The following is a 21,092-nucleotide window of genomic DNA, read 5'->3' on the forward strand; positions in this document are numbered from 1 at the left end:
ACTCTGCTCCAGCCATCTGCAAAAGGGCTGTGATACAAAGGGCTGGGGGGGAGACTACCCTGCACCTTCTCCCTCATGCTGCAACAAGACACCCTCAATGTCACTGCCTGGTACTGTTACAGGAGGTCAGGCAGGAAGCTGGGAGCTTCATGCCTGCCAGGCTATGAGATCACCTTCCCTCGGGGTACAGGTGGAAACCAATGGAGACCTGGACTTCAGGTTCATGGGGAAATAACAAGATGACCCCCACCTTGCAGAGTCTGTGTCAGGAGACAGGTCTCACTGTCACTCAGCAGTAATGAACTCAACACACGACCCCTTTCCTGATGTCAGTGAAGCCACGTGGGGAGCAGAACAAGGCACTCCTCCCCGTGCCGGTCAGGACATTTTAGTGAAGGCCTAGCGAGGAGCCAGAAACATATTCCCCCACCCTATCTGCTGCCCAGCAGTAATGAGGAGCCCCCTCAGGTGTCACTGGATGTCCAGTGAGGGATTCAGAATTCTACTGTCACCTGGCAGCAGCAGGTGGCCTTCCCCTGCAATCCTAAATGTACGTGTACCACACAACAAAGCTGCAAAATATTGAAGCAAAAATTGATGGAACTGAGAGGAAAAAACAAACAGACCCACAGCTATGGTTGAGGATGTCAATGCTCCGTGTGCTCAGTCACCCAGTCGTGTCTGACTCTTTGTGACTCCACAGAATGTAGCCTGCCAGCCTCCTCTGTCCATGGGATTTCCCAGGCAAGAATACTGAAGTAGATTTACCCCCACTCAACAATTAAAAGAAAAATTAGACAGAAAATTAGCAAGGGTATCAGTTCAGTTCAGTCGCTCAGTCGTGTCCAGCTCTTTGCAACCCCACGAATCGCAGCACGCCAGGCCGCCCTGTCCATCACCAACTCCTGGAGTTCACCCAAACTCGTGTCCATTGAGTCAGTGATGCCATCCAGCCATCTCATCCTCTGTCGTCCCCTTCTCCTCCTGCCCCCAATCCCTCCCAGCGTCAGAGTCTTTTCCAATGAGTTAAGTCTTTGCATGAGGTGGCCAAAGTATTGGAGTTTCAGCTTTAGCATCATTCCTTCCAAAGAACACCCAGGACTAATCTCCTTTAGAATGGGCTGGTTGGATCTCCTTGCAAGGTATACGGTGAAGATCGCTCAGTCATGTCTGACTCTTTGCGACCCCATGGACTGTAGCCTACCAGGCTCCTCTGTCCATGGGATTTTCCAGGCAATGGTACTGGAGTGGATTGCCATTTCCTTCTCCAGGGAACTTCCTGACCCAGGGATTGAACCCAGGTCTCCCATATTGTAGACAGACGCTTAACTGTCTGAGCCACCAGGGATGCCACCTATACCTTGCAAGGTATAGAAACACTCAAAACCATCACCATTGTCAACCAGCAGAATCTCTTTGGTATTTACGGAACACTCCACCCAATGACAGCAGAATACATAGTCTTTTCAAGTTCCCTCAGAACATATACCAAAATAAGCCATATCCTGGGCCATAAAACAAGCCTCAACAAATTTAAAAGAACTGAAATCATATAGTGTGTTCTCCAACCACAATGGAGTCAAAGTAGAAATCAGTAACAGAAAGATAACAAGGAAATAGACAACAGACTTCTAAATAATCCATCGGTCAAAGAAGAAGTCTCAAGAGAAATCAGAAAAGACATTGAACTGGATGAAAATGATAATACAACATATAAAAATTTGTAGAACACAAATAAAGCTGTACTTCAGTAGAAATTCAGAGAATGAAATGATACATTAGAAACCAGTGTGAGTCACATCTATCATCTAGGCTCCCACTGCAATAACCTAGGGGGGAAAAGAGCAAAACAAACCCAAAGAAAGTGGAGGGGAGGAAACAAAGCCCATACACACATGTTTATAGCAGGGTTTCCACTTCAGTGCAGTTGCTGAAACACACCCCAGCACAGCCATACCGTGGAATGTAACTCATAACAAGGAGGAACAAACCACTGATGAGCGGTTCCAGCGGCTAAGGAGGGGGTGGACCTTCCCCGGTGGCTCAGCAGTAAAGAATCTGCTTTCCAACACAGGAGATGCAGGTGCGAGCCCTGAGTTGGGAAGATCCCCTGAATACTGAAGAAAATGGCAATCTTCAGTATTCTTTCCTGGAAAATCCCATGGACAGAGGAGCCTGGCAGCCCACAGTTCAGTTCAGTTCAGTTCAGTCGCTCAGTCGTGTCTGACTCTTTGAGACTCCACGGACTGCAGCAAGCCAGGCCTCCTTGTCCATCACCAACTCCTGGAGTTTACTCAGACTCATGTCCATTGAGTCAGTGATGCCATCCAACCATCTCATCCTCTGTCTATCCCTTCTCCTCCCGCCTTCAAAAGACCAGGCTCGGGGTCTTTTCAAATGAGTCAGCTCTACACATCAGGTGGCCAAAGTATTGGAGCTTCAGCGTCAAATCAGTCCTTCCAATGAATATTCAGCACTGATTTCCTTTAGGATGGACTGGTTGGATCTCCTTGCTGTCCAAAGAACTCTCAAGAGTCCTCTCCAACACCACAGTTCAAAAGCATCAATTCTTCTGTGCTCAGCTTTCTTTATAGTCCAACTCTCACATCCATACATGACTCCTGGAAAAACCATAGCCTTGACTAGATGGACCTTTGTTGGCAAAGTAAATGTCTCTGCTTTTTAATATGCTGTCTAGGTTGGTCGTAACTTTTCTTCCAAGGAGTAAGAGTCTTTTAATTTACAATATGAAAAGGCAAAAAGACGCCTACAGTTCATGGGGTCGCAAAGAGTTGGACATGATTTTTTGACTATACAACAACAAAAGAGGGGGTGAGAGTGAGATGAAAGCACATAAAAGGCCAGCATGAAGATACTCAGTGATGCTGGACACGCTCTGTATCACGGTCAGTATTCTGGCTGTGATATTAGAGTTTTGCGAGATGTTGTCGTTGGGGAAACTAGATAAAGGGCACATGAGCTTTCTCTGTATGATTTCTTATAACTACCTGAAATCTACATCTATCTAAAAATAAAAATATAGTGAAAGGAGAGCTGGAGAGATCCAGAAATGGCTTCTAGAGGATTCTAAAGTCATGGTGGCAGGGGATGCTAAACCCCAGCTGTCCAAGCCACCTTGTCTTGCCTTCTCCAAAGAACCGAGTGAAGCCCGTTCTACCTCAGGACTGCAAGGGGCACCGAGGGTCAGGCTGAAGGAAGGGTGTACATACAATTTTTGCTTCCAAAGGAACCAGACAAAGAATAAGTTCTATATCAGACTACAGCAAGGGGAAAAGACACCCATGGTCAAAAGTTCCTAATTCAAGTTCAGCCCTGAAGGATGTGTACAGGTTGGAAACATAGGCTGACGCTCTGATAGCCATGGATACAAAGAGCAGCTCCTTGTGACATGTCCTGCCTTGTACCAGCTGTCCCTGAGCCCCAGCTGGTTCCTCAGCGTCTCCTTAAATGATCTGAGATGCTTGGTGGCCTCCATGCATTGCCACTTTTTACCCTAAGTTAGCTCAAGATAAAAAAATAAAGCACTGCCCCCAAATACCGAGGCTTGGAGTCTGGCAGTTTAAATACCATGAATTAAATAGCTGGCACCTAAGGACAAATTCAATCCCTTCTTCAGTTGCCATAAAGCCACAGGACCTGTTTCCACAGAGAGACAGAAGGGTGGATTCCAACAGTAATAATGACTTCCACCTGGGTGGCGTGGGGACCCTGCCTTCCTCTCTCTGCACGGATTTCATCCTCTGTTACACGGAGGGCATAGAGAGATAGGAGGCTCTATGTCTATGCCTCCCCTTCCCTTCGAGAATCAACTGAAACGCCAACCACCCACACAAAGTCTCCCCTCGATCATCTTCAAATACCTTCTCCCTCCTCCCAACCCTTAAAAACTTTATGTAAAATACTCCCTTTTAAATTAATTTTTATTGGAGTACAGCTGCTTTACAATGTTGTGTTAATTTCTACAGTACAGCAAAGTGAAGCAGGCATGCATGTCCATACATCCACTCCCTTTTGGATTTCCTTTCCATGTAGATCACCACAGAGCACTGAGCAGAGTTCCCTGAGCTGTACAGTATGTTCCCATTGATTATCTATTTTATGCATAGTCTCAATAGTGTATATGCGTCAATCCCAATCTCCCAATTCCTCCCACCCTCCCTGCCCACTTGGTGTCCATTTTTTTGTTCTCTACCCCTGTGTCACTATTCCAGCTTTGCAAATAAGATCACCTCTACCATTCTTGCACACTTCTTATCTTGTGGTAGAAGAACATGTCTGATATTCCCTACTAAAGTGGAAATTCCCTGAGGACATGTGTTTGTTTTGCCTTTATTTATACAGTGCCCAGTATGACACAGATAAAGTGGGCAATGAGTATTTGCTGAAAGAAAAAAACCAAGGACAAATTGAGATCATTTGTTCCAGATGAGGACGTTCTTCTAAAAGTATAAAATAAAAAAAATTATAAAGTGTAAAGGCATGGCATATATCTAAGGTCTGGTCATTCTCCCCTCCTACTTCCCATGGGATCCAAGCCTATTACTTTCACCTCTTTGGCATCTCACAGACAAGGCTCTGTGGACAGGGATCATAGGGAAGGTGAGGTTGCTTCATTTGCTTTTGTTTTGAATTTCTACCACTCCTAATTTCAAAGGAATGAAATTGAAGGTTGGGTACAATAAAACCCCATGCCCCGGGTATATAAAGATAAAATTGAGAAATCGGAAATGTATTGAGGAAATGAGGGAGATAAACTGACTGGTACCTTGGGTGAAAGTCACTGAGATTGGGCTGTAAACTGAGTGCTAAGCTTCCTGGTAGCCAAGGCAAAAAGGCAAAGTGGTGGTGTTCTTAGTTCTCACTGTCATAAAAAAGGATCCTACCAGATATTGGGAAAGATAAACCCTTTCCGGGAGCTGCCTTTGGCAGGAATGATGGTGTCCTTCCCTTTAAGAGGCTGAAGAAAAACGTTGCAGGCAACATCCTCAACCGCCCCCTCCCCAAATCAGCAATGCTGAGGACCAGCCTCTCACCCTGGGAGGCCCTGCTTCTGGGTGAGCATCAGAAAGGGCCGCAGTAAAGAGCAGGCCCCCAGCCAACCCACCAGCCCCAAGCAGCTGCAAGATTGGCTAGTCACGTCATTATTTAATGCTGTCTGACGGGGTGTAGGAAAATGCCTGCCTGAAACAACTATTTCGCATTTGGCATGAGGTTCGGCTGTCCTCTCTGACAATAAATTGCCATTGGATTAAGTTCTCTACTAAAATATATCGTGTCTCCTGAGTGTAAAAAATAAGCTATGATAATAAACTATGATAATCACTGTGTCAAGAGAGCATGTGCCAAGTTCATTTTAAAAGTCATCAATTGCTTGCAAGTTAAAGAGAAGAGGTTGCAAAGAGACAGGTGAGAACTGGGGAGGCAGCTAGGGGTTGGGGATGCTGGAGGGGGCAGACAGAGCTCAGGAAACAACAGCAGCCATAAGTCAGGGCTCTTTGAATCTTAGTGACACGTCACCTGGCCTTTCATTGTTCTATTCGCTCTGCTTTTGTGTGTTTGAAAATACCCACATTTAAAAAGAAAACAACTTTAAACCTAAAAGCATTGCTTTATACTGCAAGATTCTGGCCATGAAAAGTGGTTTGAACCCTGTAAAGCCCTCCCTGGGTTATCCACTATTCACTCCCTGCCACTGCTGTGACTCAGCTCCAAGACACCCCAGGTGGCTTTCCCAAGTTCACACGCCGGCCTGGCCCCAGTCCTGGCTGAGGACACCCAGGGACCCACTGGACTCTGAGTGCTCCAAAAGGCATCTCAAACAATGAACTGTCTGTTCCCAGTCCAGTGGTGGCCTGGAAGAGCTGGTCTCTGCTCCTTCGATGGCTGCAATAAGAAACTTTAACCCTCAGTGGAGGCGGAGGAACACGGGGAACCCTGGGCCTCCCTGGAGTGGGAGAGGGAAAATGTGGCCTTGGCCCCAGAACTGGCAGCCCTGGGATGGGAAGAAGGAAAGAGAAGGAGCAGGAATCAGAGGAGGGCAGAGATAACTCTTCTGTCCATCCAAGGCCTCTCTGTCTGCAAGCTCCTGACCTAGAAACTAGAGTCAAGAGGGGTGATCCAGCAAAGAGGAGCCCAGAGTAGAGGAGGGGTCCCCACAGAGGGATGGGACGGGCTGAGACCTGGAAACCAGGAGGTCCTCAGAGGTGGGTGAACTCCGCACAGCCTCGCCTCCCAGAGCCGTATGCAGAGAGACTGGGGGTGCATGGCCGGCCTGAGCCTGGGGCCTCTGACGCAATCTGATGCCATCAGTGCAGGGAAGGGGCACATGGGCAAGCAGTGGGGGACAGAGAAGAGAGGAGCTCCGGGCTGACCCCTCTGTACCCCCTAGCAGCCCCCCTGCTCCGGCAGCAGCCAGCTCGCTCCTGCTCTGTTTGAAGAGAGCAGAAGGGGACCGTGCTTTGATTTTTCCTAAAACAAACATTGGGCTGAGGAAGGAGATAAGCTGCGCCCAGGCTGGCTCAGGCTCCCGGGTGTGCGGGAAGTCACACTTCATATTTCCACCACGCAGGCCCCAGGGAGCCCCCTACCCGTCCCTTCTCCTTTATGAAGGGTGGGAGGGAGGCTCTGCTGTGATCCGGGGACAGTGTCGGCTGAGGCATATTTCACTGCCAGCCGGACCCAAGGGATCCAACAAGGACAGAGGGACCTTGGTGCCTGCCCCCTCCCGACCCTGGGGGTTTGGAAAAGTGACCTTGTTGGGAGGGGGACGTTTCCCTAGGAATCTGCCTGAGTCACACCTCCTGTGAGAGGCAGGGACCCGACTCAGCCTCCCCTCCCCACAGGCCTCGAGCCCCCATCTGCACCCCTTGAGCTCAGGGCAGCAAGAAGTCCTCCAGCCAGGCACTCAGGGTTCCAAGTGCTTCTCACAGGCCGTCTCACCTGGTCCCCTCTGCGAACCTCCCAGGCAGGTACTGCTGTCACCTCCGGGTACAGATAAGGAGCCAAGGTCACCCGTAGTTCAGGGAGGACCCACCTTGAACCTAACCCTTGGCTCTGGGACCCAAGGGAAAGCTGGTTTCCCTAAGGTCCCGCACTCCAGGGCGGCTCAGCTGAGCTTCCCTGTTGCCCAGAGACTGGGGTTCCACCAGCACTTGGCACTGCCTTCAGCCCTTCTTCCTCCGCTGGCTCCCTGGGCTTCTTCCTGCAGCCCCTTGTCCAGCCTCTCCCAGCTCCCTGTATGCATGTATGCCCAAATACTCAGGGCCCCAAAGCCTATGCATGTGTATGCATATACACAATTGTACCTACGCACACAGATACATACTGTCTGTCCCACTGAAAGGCCAATTCCACACAACTTCTCTCAAAAGAAAGGAAGACATGAACTGCTCCCCTTTTCTAGGCAAATAAAAGTTCTTTTTATTTTTCAGTCACATGGGCCTTGATAAGCCAGTCCCTTAGGGTTACACGGAGGATTCAAAAGGAGCCGATGTGGGTGGGCACACGGGGAGCCCAGGGGGCAGGATGGATGCCGACCCCCGCTTACTCGGAGATGAAGAGCCCGGGCCTGTTAATGAGCCCAAGAGGGCGAAGCCCCGGTGCCAGATGTCACTTCTGAGCAGTGATCAGATCAGGCAGTGCAACTGACCAAGGGCCAGCGGACAGGAGACCACTAACAGAAGGTTCAGGGTGAACCTTCACTAACTCCAAGGTTCAGGGTGAGCAAGGAACAAGAGTCTGCAGGAAGCTCTCAGAATGCCTCCATGCCTCGTGGAGGAAGTGCCAGGAAAAGGCCAGGCTCTATTTTGTCTCTGCCATGCCGCTATAGAAAGATACTCTTGGTGACCTGAAAGGAGCCTTAGGAGTTTGGGACTGACATGCACACAGTGCTAGGTTTAAAATAGTTAACCAACAAGGACCTACTGTTTAAAAAAAAAAAAAATTAAGTGTACAAAAATAAAGTTTAAAGAATAAAGAGAAAAAAAGAAATATTGAAAAGGAAATTGGTCAGCACCCCAAGCCCTGCCCCCACGTGGGGGAGACCGCAGGCTGACCAGCCATCGCAGGTGTTTCTGTCTGCTTCTAAACGTGCCTGGGATGGGCTGGAACGTCCATGGCTCGGTGTTACCTCTCTTGAGTAATTTCTCTGAGTCTGTCCTTCATGGGCTGACTCCTAAATTTAATTTTTCAAGTAGACTTTACTACAAGAGAGGATGATAATAACAATAAGGATGGCTACCTTATACTGAATTCTGACCAAACAGTTCATAGGTGTATCCCCCTTACACAGTCACAAAACTCGCATGCCTTGGGGTTGTTTTGTCGACAAGGCCCTTCTGCCTGTCGTGAACCACTCACCAGCAGGCAGTGACCTGACCAACGCTGCTGCTCTGCATGTTTTATCCCAGCGCCTCGTTTTCAGTTATGTGTTCCACTGAACCAGATTCAATAAGCAACCCTCTAGGGGGAGGACACGCCCCTTTATCCCAAGTTGCAACTGAGAGCTTTTCTTATTAACACAGTAATAAAGATAGCTAACGTTCCTTGCTCCTAGTAGGTGCCAAGCACTCTGCCTCATGTGTCATATTCATCATCTAATGTGACTGTCTGAAAAAACCTGTTATTATTTTCCCCATTACAAAGAGAGCCCCAGAGGTTTAGACAAGCAGTGACAAAGAGGCAAAGCCAGGATCTGAGCCTGTACTCAAACCATGAGGCAAACAACCCCGGCTCTAGGGATTTGGGTTCTTTATCACTAACCTAATCTCCAAAATCAAACATATTAAAAATGAAACTAATACAATAAATAAGTGGGGGGGAAGTCCCTATAATCCACTGTTACACAGCCATATCCCCTTCACCACGAGCCCCTCTCTTTCCCACAAATTTCCACTGCTAAAGGTTTGACACACAGCCTTCCAAATGCTTTTTGATATACATATGTACTGTGCTGTGCTTAGCTGCTTCAGTCGTGTCCGACTCTGCAACCCCACGGACTGTAGGCCACCAGGCTCCTCTGTCCATGGGCTTCTCCAGCCAAGAGTACTGGAGTGGGTTGACACTTTCTCCTCCGGGTGATCTTCCAGACCCAGGGATCGAACCAGTGTCTCCTGCGTCTCCTGCATTGCAGGAAGATTCTTTACCACTGAGCCACAGGAGAAGCCCAGAATTCCCTGTAGTTGGTTTCAAAATTTCAGCACATTAACACAGAGACTCACTTCTGGCACAAAGCATATGAGTCCATATTCTCCTCTCCTCTCCTCATTTTTCTTTCTTAAAAAAAAGACAATACCATGTGATTTCAGAATGCCAGTCCCTGTTTAGAAACCAACATGCCACGTCACTCAGCATGAAGCCCCAGCTTTCTGGGCTGGGGCTCATGGCCTGGGTCGCATTCACCCGCACCCACCAGCCCTCTCCCCAGCACTCCTCTGCACCAGGCCAGCTCCCTTGTCACGTCGCACAGAAGCCTCACTACCCCTCCCGCTGCCCCTGCTCAGGCTGATTACACAGTCTCTCCCTTCGACAGTGAGCCCCCTGGGTGCAGAAACCATGTCTCCTAGTCCACATTCCTGGATTCTAGTGAGAAAATGATAACTATGGAAAAGGGGGGAAAGGGAGAACAATCACAAGGAAGGACGCAGTCCCTGCCTCCAGAGACAAATTCCCCTCCATCCACACTCTGCCCTCGCCTATCCATCCTCTCCAGCTTTCAGATTCAGCTGTGCCGTCCACGCCTACCTCAACTCCTCCTCCTCCAGAAACTTTCTGGACTGCTCTGCTCTATTCATTTATTTCCTAAGAATATGCACAAAAAGCCCTCCGAACTACACTCTTCAGTCTCTTGAGGGCAAGGACCATTTCTTAGGCTTCCTTCTTAGAAAGCTCTAAGCACATGCTGCAATCAAAGTTATCGGACTGAACCGAAGATACTGTCCACAAATAAATACATTTTCTTTTGATGTCATTGAGACAGAAACTCAGCTGTTGAGAATTTATGTGAGATCAGAGGCCCAGGAGGAACCATTCAAACCATTCTCACCGTTTCTAGCCCTAAATTCTATCAAGCTGGTTGTCACTTAGTCAATGTCAGTTTTCTAATCTGCAAAATGGGATTAATAATAGAACTTTATTGTTCTATTATTACCCATCAAGCTTCTGTGAGGACAGATGACATGTAACATATAAATAATTATAACCTATAAATACATACAACATACAGAGACTTAACAGTGCCCAGATGGGATGTAGAAAATCTCCCATTATTAGCAGCAGCCGTTGTATTATTATAACACCTTCCAAAATGTGTCCAGGTTTCTCTCCCCAAGGCCCAGTGTAAAGAGAATGCAGTGATGAGAGCTACCCACTGGGCGGCAGCGCAGAGTTCAAAACAGATTTTGGTGTCTAAGTACGGGCTTGGTAAGCAGAGGGAAGAAATGGAAATATTTAATATCACTTTTCTGGTCCATGACATCCAAAACTACTTTAACAGTCAAGAAGGGCTACTTCCCAGAGGCAGTAGCAAACTTATGTTTGCAGTGAGATTTTTTAGCTATTCTCCTTCCAGGGCTACCTGCGGATAGAAGAAGGGATGGGCATGCTTTGGGTAGGAGACCTCCCCCCAAAATAGAAAAGTAAGGGCATTTCCAATGTATAAAGCCCAAAAGATACATCTTTTGTTTCAGAAAAAGTAACAGGCAAAATCTTTTGAAAATCCACTTGGAGTTGTAATTTCCAATTTATGGAATTGGTGAGTCTTAAGGGCTTCCTTGGTGGCTCAGAGGATAAAGCGTCTGCCTGGAATGCAGGAGACCTGGGTTCAATCCCTGGGTCGGGAAGATCCCCTGAAGAAGGAAATGGCAAACCACTCCAGTACTCTTGCCTGGAGAATCCCATGGAGGGAGGAGCTTGGTAGGCTACAGTCCATTGGGTGGCAAAGAGTCGGACATGACTGAGTGACTTCACTTCACTTTAAAGTTTAAAAGGGACCATGAAACAAATGGTCAAGTCTAATGCATCATCTAAAAAGGAAATGGACTCTGAGAAAAAACGAGTCCCCTGCAGAAGGTCACCTGGCGGTAGCAGAGCCTAAAAAGTTTAGCTCTTCTGACCCCCAGGCCGTGACTGTCCAGGCCACTGGTGTGTCTGAGTTGCTCAGTCATGTCCAACTCTTTGTAACCTCTGGACCATAGCCCACCAGGCTCCTCTGTCCATGGGATTCTCCAGGCAAGAATACTGGAGTGGGTTGCCATTCCCTTCTCCAGGGGATCTTCCCAACCTGAGGACAGAACCCGGGTCTCCTGCATTACAGCCAGATTCTTTACCATTTGAGCCACCACCCATGCATGTGTAAATAGGTGACGTTTGAAGGAACAAGAGCAAAGTGACTCAGACATAGTGCCCTGGACTCATAAGAACTAGGAGAGACTTACCCATTATGCAGTTAGGCATTTATCTAATTGTCTCAAAGGCAATATGCGTCAGCCTCTCCCAGGATGATGGGGACAGAATATAGCCCAACCATTGGAATCTTCATTTAGATAGAGATTGGGCAACAAGGAAATTTACCCAGTGTGCTTTTAAGAAGGTTTTCTTGCCCAGAACAGTACATAAACCTTCTTGTCCGGAAGATCCTCATTTTTTCTCAGCCTGACTCCAATCCATTTGCCAATCCAAAACAGAGTGTGTTACACATTAAAGCCACAGGAGTCTTTATGGGTAACATATGGAGCCATAATATCTTGTAACCCAGTAGTATTGTCCCTAGAGTTAATATAACTCTGTTAACATATGTTTCTGCTATTCCCATCCTGAGAGATGTGTATTGAAATATGCTATGCACAATGTATGGTTAATTGAAAGATACAGGGGGTATATTAAAAAATAAACCTGTTTATATGACCTATGCTGGAATACATCTGAAATACCATACAGTTGCTTTCAACTGCATATAGAAGAAAAGATAGTGAACAATCTCACTGTCTTTTCCTCTAATTGCTCTGTCCATTTCCTTTCAACCTCCCATGTCTCCTTATATGTTTTGCTGGTGCCAAGCTAACCACAGAATTTAAGATTAGAGGGAGTGGGTTGTGATTCCAGGAACTAAGGCAGTGAGTAAGAAGGTGTGGTAGGCAGTAAGGAGTGACCAGAGGAAAGAAAGCTATCGGCCATTCCATCCCTCTGAATTCTGGCAGGCCTATATTTCAGAAGCTTAATCCAGAGAGGCGATCAAGCATGTCCGCTTTCACAGACACAGAGCGCAAACTGGCGGTTGCCAGTGGGGAAGGGGAAAGGAGAGGGCTCGACTGGGAGTCTGAGGCTGGTAGATGCGAACTATCACATTAAGAATGAATGAACAACAAGGTCTTACTGTAGAGCACAGGGAAGTACACTCAATATCCTGTGATAAACCAGAATGGAAAAGAATATGAAAAAGAATGTATATGAATATAAGAATGTGTATCAGTGTATAACTGAGTCACTTTGCTATACAGCAGAGTTTTGATACAACATTGCAAATCAACTATACTTCGGTTTTTTAAAAGATAAAAAAAAAGAATATCCACTTTCCTCTCCCTTTGTTCCATGGTCATATCCATGTGTCTAAGAATGACCTAATCCTACCCTTCCTTTGCAAAGCACGGACGTCACTGATGGGGAAAAACCTTCGTCTACACTTTCCTCTGACACTTCTTTCATTGCAATATTCTGTACACGGTTATCAAGACTGGCTCTATAAACCCTTAACTCTACACATTTCTAGAATTTGTCATCTCATTACCACTGCCCTTGTCTATGTTTCATGGCCTTGAATCTAGATTATTGCAGGAACCTCTTACTTACAGAACTGTCTTCCTGCCAACAGTCTTGTCCCAGTCAATCTAGGCTTGCTCAAGCTCACCACACTTGTGAACTGATTAAAATAGAATCTGAGTTAAATATCTGATTTTAAATCCTTCCATGGCTGCCTATTACTTACCAGACAAAACACAAAGTCCTTAACGTACATGGAAGGCCCTTCACGATAAGACCCCCCCCACCCAACCTTCCAGCCTCATCTCCCACCCAAAACTGAAAGTGAAGGTCACTCAGTCGTGTCGACTCCTCGTAACCCCGTGGACTGTATCCCGCCAGGCTCCTCTGTCCGTAGGATTTCCCAGGCAAGGGTACTGGAGTGGGGATGCCATTTCCTTCTCCAGGAGATCTTCCTGACCCAGCACACTTGTAATTCAGCAGCAGCAAGTATTTCATTTCTAATTCTCTTGTGCCATTGTCCACACTGGCCCCACAGTGAAGAGTGCCTTCCCTCCTTATCTACTGACAAATTCTAGTCATTCTTCAAGACCCAGCTTCCGCAACATTTCCTCTGTGAGGTGATCCCACATCCTCTGAAAGTTATCACCACAGCTGCTAATGCTATCATCCATAGCCATAACACATGCCTGGAGCCCAGCACTTCCCCCACCACATCACAGCCATCTGCCTGTCCTCCGAGTAGAAGGTGAGCCTCCTGCGAACCTGGACAAGAGGTTTCAGTCTATAACTCATTTAATAACTATGGAGTTTGGAGACCACACTCTGCAACTTAGTAGCTGGGAGAACACATACTGTAAAACAGGCCCTTTACATCTCTGGCCCCCGGCTTCTTGACACCCAAGAAGAGGCAATAATACCATCCATAATGTTGGGATGTGTATGTCCATAGAGTTGGACCATAAGGAAGGTTGAGTGCCAAAGAACTGATGCTTTCACACTGTGGTGCTAGAGAAGACTCTTAAGAGTACTTTGGACAGCAAGAAGATCAAACCAATCTCACTTCTGCCTACTCTCTCGGTCCTCAGAGTACAACCAAAGAGACAGACAAACCATTAGTGCAATGTCAGAAGGACATAGTAGGCTGCACACGAAATGGGCTGGGAGTCATTCCTGGAGGAAGGACTGAAAGGGGATGAATCTGAAACCAGAGAGAACAGGAGTGGGCTACTGACATTCCCCATGTGACACCAGGCTGCACCGAGGCAGCAGCCGTGCTCAGGAACAGAGGGGACAACTTTAAAGACATTTGGGAGGTGGAATGAAGTCGTGTGACTAGTGAATGATGGGATGTGGGGTCTCTGCCAGGGAGAGTCTGGCCTGCTCAGGCCTGGGGGAAGTTGAGAATGCAGACGCAGGAGCCATCCCCGTGCTGGTTTTAACTGAAGTAACAGGAGAGCACGTGATGGGGCGCCGGGGGAAGGAGCCGTGAGAAATGAGCTGCGCAGAGAGCTGCATGCAGCAGCATGGAAAGGCTGGAGGAGGAAGGGGAGCTCATGAGGGCAACTGAGCGGTAACAGCCAGGCAGAGCCGAGGAGCCCAGCACAGAAGCAGCAAGGGAGCAGTGACAGGAGCATGTGGATATTCTTAGTGCCTGATACCTGGCAGATGGATAGATTTATTTGTAGAATAAATTAGTGAATCATTGATTTTAAATGACCCACTTAAAGCTGGAAGTTCTTTCATAGAAGTAGGAGCACACCTATTCTTTTACCCTAATAGAATCTTCGGGTGTTGACGATCAAGGAGAGAGGGACCTTGGACTTCAGAGGAAGAGCAGGGAACCCAAGGAGTGACGGCGGGCTGAAGTCCACTCAAGGATGAAAGAGCGTGCATGTCCTCAAGGTATTTACAACAGAGTCAGGGAGAAGAAGTAACCCCACGGTTTCACCAATAGTGGAACACCCAGTGCTATGAACCTCCAGATGTGAGACAACGTGAGAGCCACACGGGAAATACAGGAGGAGAAGGGAAAAGTCAAGGGAACCATGAGGAAACAACCAGAGAAAGGAATTTAAGGCAAGAGGCTTGACTGAATCCTATAAATTACAATCTTGGGACAACTGAGGAATTATGAATATGGACTGGATATCTGATGCTGTCACAGAACTGTCCATTTTCTTAGGTATGAGCATGGTACCATGTTTATGTAGAAGACGGTCTTTATTCTTAGGAAATGCAGCCAAAGTACTTAGGAGTGAAGTGCCAGGGTGCAACTCCCAAATGCGTTGACAAAAATGGTCTCTCTGTGAAAGAGACAAAGAAAATACAGTGAAGTAGTAATTACACTTTCTAAGCGGATTGGCTTCCCTGGTGGCTCAGTGGTAAAGAATCTACCTGCCAATGTAGGAGATGCGAGTTTGATTCCTGGGGCAGGAAGATTCCCCGGAGAAGGAAATGGTGACCCACTCCAGTATTTTTGCCTGGGAAATCCCATGGACAGAGGAGCCTGGGGGCTGCAGTCCTTGGGGTTTCAAACAGTTGGATATAACTTAGTAACTAAATAGCAACAAGAAAAAGCAGAGGATTACTCTATTCTTTCCAATTCTGTATGTCTGATATATTTCAGAATAAAAAATTGGGGGAAAGATTAAGAAACTTATTCTTCAGAACCTTGGAGATTCATCTTGCAAAAACAATTCTGCTATATACAGGGGGCAGGAACCACACTGACTCCGGAACAGTTAGAGAAAAGAGAGTAGGCAGAGTCCCAGCAAAGTGCAGAAAATGGGGATAGCATATTTCCTATTTTTTAAAAAAGGTCAGAGGCACAACTATGAAAGGAGTAACCTTAACCCACTTCTCTTTCAACACAGATTGGGAAATAACAACTATGAAAAGTCTTTGAGAACTCTTCAGGCTGTGTAACTTACTCCCAGTTTGGGGTAATAATTAACTGGCATTTGTGGAGTGTTTGCACATCTCCAGCACTGCACACATCAGTCCACTGAGTCACGCAGAAGCTGTAGGAGGTGAATGCTGTTATTTCCTCTTTCAGAGTTAAAGCAGTAGAAGCTGTGTCCCCCATCAAAAGTCTCAACGCCTGTCTGGCTCCCTGGCCACCTAGACCTTCCTAACTCAGGCCTTCACCACCTTTCTCAGCTCACCTTTTAGGGGGTGTGGAAACTAAACCCCACGGTTACCTCCTGGGGTGCTGCACCAGCCCTTGGGGCTTCCTTCTCCAGCCCACTCTTTTGTAATATGTTCTTTATTTAACTCTGCTCAAACCATTCTAAGTTGAGTGTGCCCATTTCCTGCTGGAATCCTGGGAGCGAGAGGGTGAGAATAAGAGAAAGAAGCTGGAGACAGGTGAACCCTACCCAGCGGGTAAGCGGTCAGAAAACAACCCCGGTTGGTGGATAAGGTAGCCCCTTAAAGAAAGTAAAACAGATTGGGAAAACTCTAGGCATGGTAGAATCACTCTGGAGAACAATTTGGAAATAGCTTATCATGAAGTTGAATGTGCAAATTCTCTATGTCCAGAAATTCCACCCGTAACATCTCTCACGCTCTGGAGAGTATGTACAGGAATCTTCCCAGCAGAACTGTTTGTATCAGGAAAATTCTGGAAACAATATAAATGTCCATCATTCCTATCTAAGTAATGAAATAATACACCAGACTGGAAAGTGAGCGAACTAGAGTTACGCGTACCCACGTGAATGACTCCTACCGACGGAACGTTCAGCAAGGAAGGTAAGAAGTCAAAGAACACCTGCTGGCAAATGCAGGTGCTACCCTGCGTGTGTGATTGAAAAGCAGGCCAAGCAAACTAGGCATCGTTTAGGAATACAGACATATGTAGTGAGAGAGGAAGGAATGGCTGGGGATGCTAAACACCAAATTCAAGGTCATGGTTACCCCTCCCCAACCCCGAGTGGAGGAGGAGGGGCACCAAGGAGGAAGCACCCACAGGGGGCCTCAACTCTGCTGGTGATGTGTTATTTCTTACACTGGGTGATTAGCATCTAGGCTTTATTTTATTAATCCTTGTTCCTTATATGTGACAAATATTTAATAAATATTTTAAGGAAACAACAAAACAACTTATGGAAGTTTCCAGGGAAAAGGAAGAGTCATGGGGGGTTGCTGGACTCCCTTGGCACATGAGGATGGTTTGCTCACATCTCCTCATCCTTTTCTGCTTCTTTGACTCAAAGCAGCGCAAACCGTCTAAGGTTTCTGGGGCGTCTCTGAACTCGAGGTTCATTTGGCTGCAGAGTGGTTCCGAGAGCCAAATGCCAGCCCTAAAAACCTCAGAAGAAGCTTCCCTGGGAAACATACCAAGAGAGCACTCAAGTGCATCAGCTTCCTATCAGGAGAGGTTATAGGAGGATTTCTTTTCATTGTACTTCAATGTACATTGCTTCACAGATACTGCGTTTTTTGCAGAGTGATGGTTTGCAGTGACCCTGTGTTGAGCAAGTCTATGGGCATAACTTTTCCAGTGGCATTTGCTCATTCATGTCTCTGTGTCCCATTTCAGGAACTCTCTCAGTGCTCCAGATTGTTTTACTATGATGACAATATTTGCTGCAGTCATCTGTGATCAGTGCTCTTTGATGTTAGTACTACAAAGAGATTATGATTCACTGGAGGATCAAATAATGGTTAGCATTTTTTAGCAGTAAAGTATTTTTGAATCAAGGTATGCATATTTTTTAGACATATTACTGTCGTACCTTTAATAGACTACGAATCGTGTAAATATAAATTTTATAGGCACTGAGATGGAGAAGGCAACGGCAACCCACTCCAGGGTTCTTGTCTGGAGAATCCCACAGACGGCGGAGCCTGGTGGGCTGCCGTCTATGGGGTCGCACAGAGTCGGACACGACTGACGCGACTTAGCAGCAGCAGCAGCAGGCACTGAGACTGAAGAACTCATGCAACTCAACTTATTACAATTTTCACTTTATTGCAGTGATCTGGAACAGAGTCTGCAGGATCCTCCAGGCCTGCTGTATAGGGCTCAGGGCATGTCTGGGTTGTGTTAAGAAGTCCTTTAGAAACCACATAACACTGCCTCAAGAAATGCTCTGAGTCATTCCAAGAAATCTTTCAGGGAAGAAAGAAACATTGGTCACTGAAGAAAGGACATTTTCTTCCCTGCCATAGCAAGAGGCTGACGAGGCCTCCTAGAGCCCAGCAGAGCAGGGAGGAGCCTAGTTCTGGAACGGAGCAAACTTGGGCTTAAATCTTGGCTCCACCACTTGCCAGGGTGACCACACAATTCACTTCACATTCTGAAAGCTCAGTTTCAGCATCTGGAAGGCTGTGAAGGTCAACTGGGATCATGTTTGTAGGTTAATCAGCGCCTGCACAGAGCAGGGTCTTCATAGACCCAGAGGGGATCAGCTCCCTCACCCTCTTGGTCTGACGCTTGTTCCCAGGGAAGCCTCTGCCTGGAGTCACTCTCTGATGGTCACATGGCCCCAGGCCCTGCGCTCCGTGTGTGTGTGTGTGTGTGTGTGTGTGTGTGTGTGTGTGTGTGTGTGTACAGGCTGGCTGGGGCATATTCCCTTGCTCTGCAGACCCAGGGCCACGAAAGTGTGTGACAGAGTCATGGCAGAAGAAAGGAGCATTGGTCATTGAAGAAAGGTCATTGTCTCCCTGAATACACTTCCTTAGGCCTCCCAAAGTCTCTTTCCTCAACATCCCCCAACACCACCACATCTGTTGGGGGGAACCTCTGACTGAAACCTGGCCTGGCACCACAGTAACCATTTGTATGAGTTACTTTTCCCCAGAAGATTAAGGAGATAAGTTTCCTCAGAATTTATAAGCTACCACCAACTGGACAAATTTGGTAAAGGTCATGAGCAAAGAGGAGACTCCAGTCCATGTGTCCTCCCAGAGTCCTCCTCTCTGGAATCTGTCTTGGCTAAGCAATATACACACCACCAGGAAGGACCCTGAGTCGGCGTGATTGGCCAGAGACAAGTGGGAAACTAATCCCATCACCATAAAACCCAAGACTGTGAGCCTCATGGCAGAGCAGTCCTCCTGGGTTCCCTCACCCTTCTGCTCTGCACCCGGGTGCCCCTTCCCAATAAAGTCTCTTGCCTTGTCAGCACTTTTGTCTTCTCGGACAATTCATTTCCAAATGTTGGACAAGAGCCCCCTTGTTAGGAAGTGTGTCCCTTCCTGCAACACCAGAAGTCTCTGCCAGATGAGTCATGGTGAAAGGGACAGGTCCTCTCTGCCGAGTCTAGAAGTCCAGCCCATGGGGTCAGAAATCCCAGACAGCGGGGGCCTAAACCCCTGCATATACCAGCTAGGACTGTGGCCTGTGGGGAGGCCTGTGGGGAGGGCATGGGCAAAGGGGACTGTGTGTAACAATTGTCAGCTACATATGGGCACTTGCCATCTACCTCTGCAAGGATTAGATCACGTGCTGCTGCAACTGCTGACCGTTGGCACCTGCTGAAGGAGTTCAGGGTTGAGAGCAGAAATGAGACGCTCTGTGCTTGGGAGAAACTGGCAGAACAGGTCTTCAGATAGTTAGATATTTTCATGTGCCGATTTTATGAGCCCAATTCTTCTATCTCCTCAAATCAAGAAAAGCACTAAAACTCTTCGTGGTGACGGCTATTTCTCATGACTAGCAGAAAGCTCCATGAGACCAGCAGAAGCCTTCTGGAAAAACATATGTGCTCGATTGCATGTACTCCCGCTTCACCAGAATCACATATACACTGTCCTTCCCCAGGACCTCTTCAGAGCAGTTTCTCAGAGCTATCTGAGGTGCTGTGTCCTGGGCTGCAGTTCTCATCCTGCCCCAATAAAACTTGACTCGCAACTCTCAGGTTGTGCTTTTCTTTTTTAAGTCAACACAATTCAGGGATGCAGCAGCGGCCTCATCAGCCTCCAAGCCTTCACCGTCACAGCATCTGCACCGTTGCCCCAAACCCCGCTGTCCTTGGGCAGACTCCCTGCCTCTCGCTCTGTCTTGCCCTTTCTGCCAAGATCACTCTTCCTTGGAAGGAATTAGCTCTGCCTCTTCCTCGGAATGCCTCTGGAAGCCAGGAACTGTTACCTCCCTCAGCAACTTTCTGGCCCGTGTTTGGAATGTGATTTACCTTACTGACTGCAAGTGCAAGAGAAGGCAAGGCCAGGCCCTCCCAGCAGAGCGCAGGGCTGGGTGGTTCCAGGTCCCCTGCAGGCAGGGAGGGCCCCCTTCCGGGGAGCAGTGAGGGGTCTCTGCCTCTAGGGCCCCACAGTGTGGCTGTGGGGGGCGGGGGGGTCTCTTCCCACGATGGTCCAATGTGGATACCACTGCAATGCCCTCCCAGCCCAAAGGGCTGGCGGGTGAGGGTCTGTCTGGGGAGCTTGAAGGAGAAACTAGGTTTGCTGGGACTTGCTGCTGGGACTGCAGGCTTCAGGCCTGACTCAGCCGGCAGGACTGGGTGCAGGCCAAGGGTCATGGAAAGACTTGGGGTCACACACGCGGCCACGGGCTGAGCTAGCTCAACCGCTGGGGCAGCCAGGGCTCACTGGGCAGGGGAGTGCGGCCCAGGGAGTCAAGACCTTTATGCAATTATAAAGGCTTTTTCTCCAGTTTGGCAAGAAGACATTCCTCTCCCGAGGAGGAATTACGAAGCAAATTGTTCCTGACTCTCTTCAAAGGCCAGGGAGGTTAGGACACTCCTTCCTTCTCCAGGAAGCCTAAGAACACAGGCAGGTTTGTCTACTCCACGCTTCAGTGTAAGTCGCTGCCTCTGGTACCTTGACAGAGGCGCTCCGAGCCCCCAGTCTGGCTGCCGGTGGGACGCACACTTCTCTCCCTCTTTTCTGAGACTTTTTTTCCCCTGTGGACCATTTTTAATGACTTTACTGAGTTTGTTGCAATATTGCTCCTGTTGTCTTTTATGTTTTTGGTTTTTTGGCCTCCAAGGCACCTGGGATCTTAGTTCCCTAATCAAGGATCAAGCCCACAGCCCCTGCATTGGAAGGCAAAGTCTTAACCACTGGACCACCGGGGAAGTCCCTCCGCTTCCTCCTTTTTTTGCTGCAATACAATAAGAAATACATGTGCTGGTCCTTGTCGCCTGGTTCCTGATACAGAATTCCTGAAACACTTGTGATTTCCTGGCTGACAGAGATGCTAGAGGCTTCCTTCTGTTCTATCATTTGGTCTTTGATGCTGGTTTCTGTACAGAGCTCCTAAATTCTTGGAGTTTCCCACGTGAGGAAACCTCCATTAAAAATCCCTCAGCTATGCAGATGGGAACACACTATATGGTTGGGAAACTATT

Source organism: Bos mutus, chromosome 29 (genome assembly GCF_027580195.1).
Source record: "Bos mutus isolate GX-2022 chromosome 29, NWIPB_WYAK_1.1, whole genome shotgun sequence".
Taxonomy (NCBI): domain Eukaryota; kingdom Metazoa; phylum Chordata; class Mammalia; order Artiodactyla; family Bovidae; genus Bos; species Bos mutus.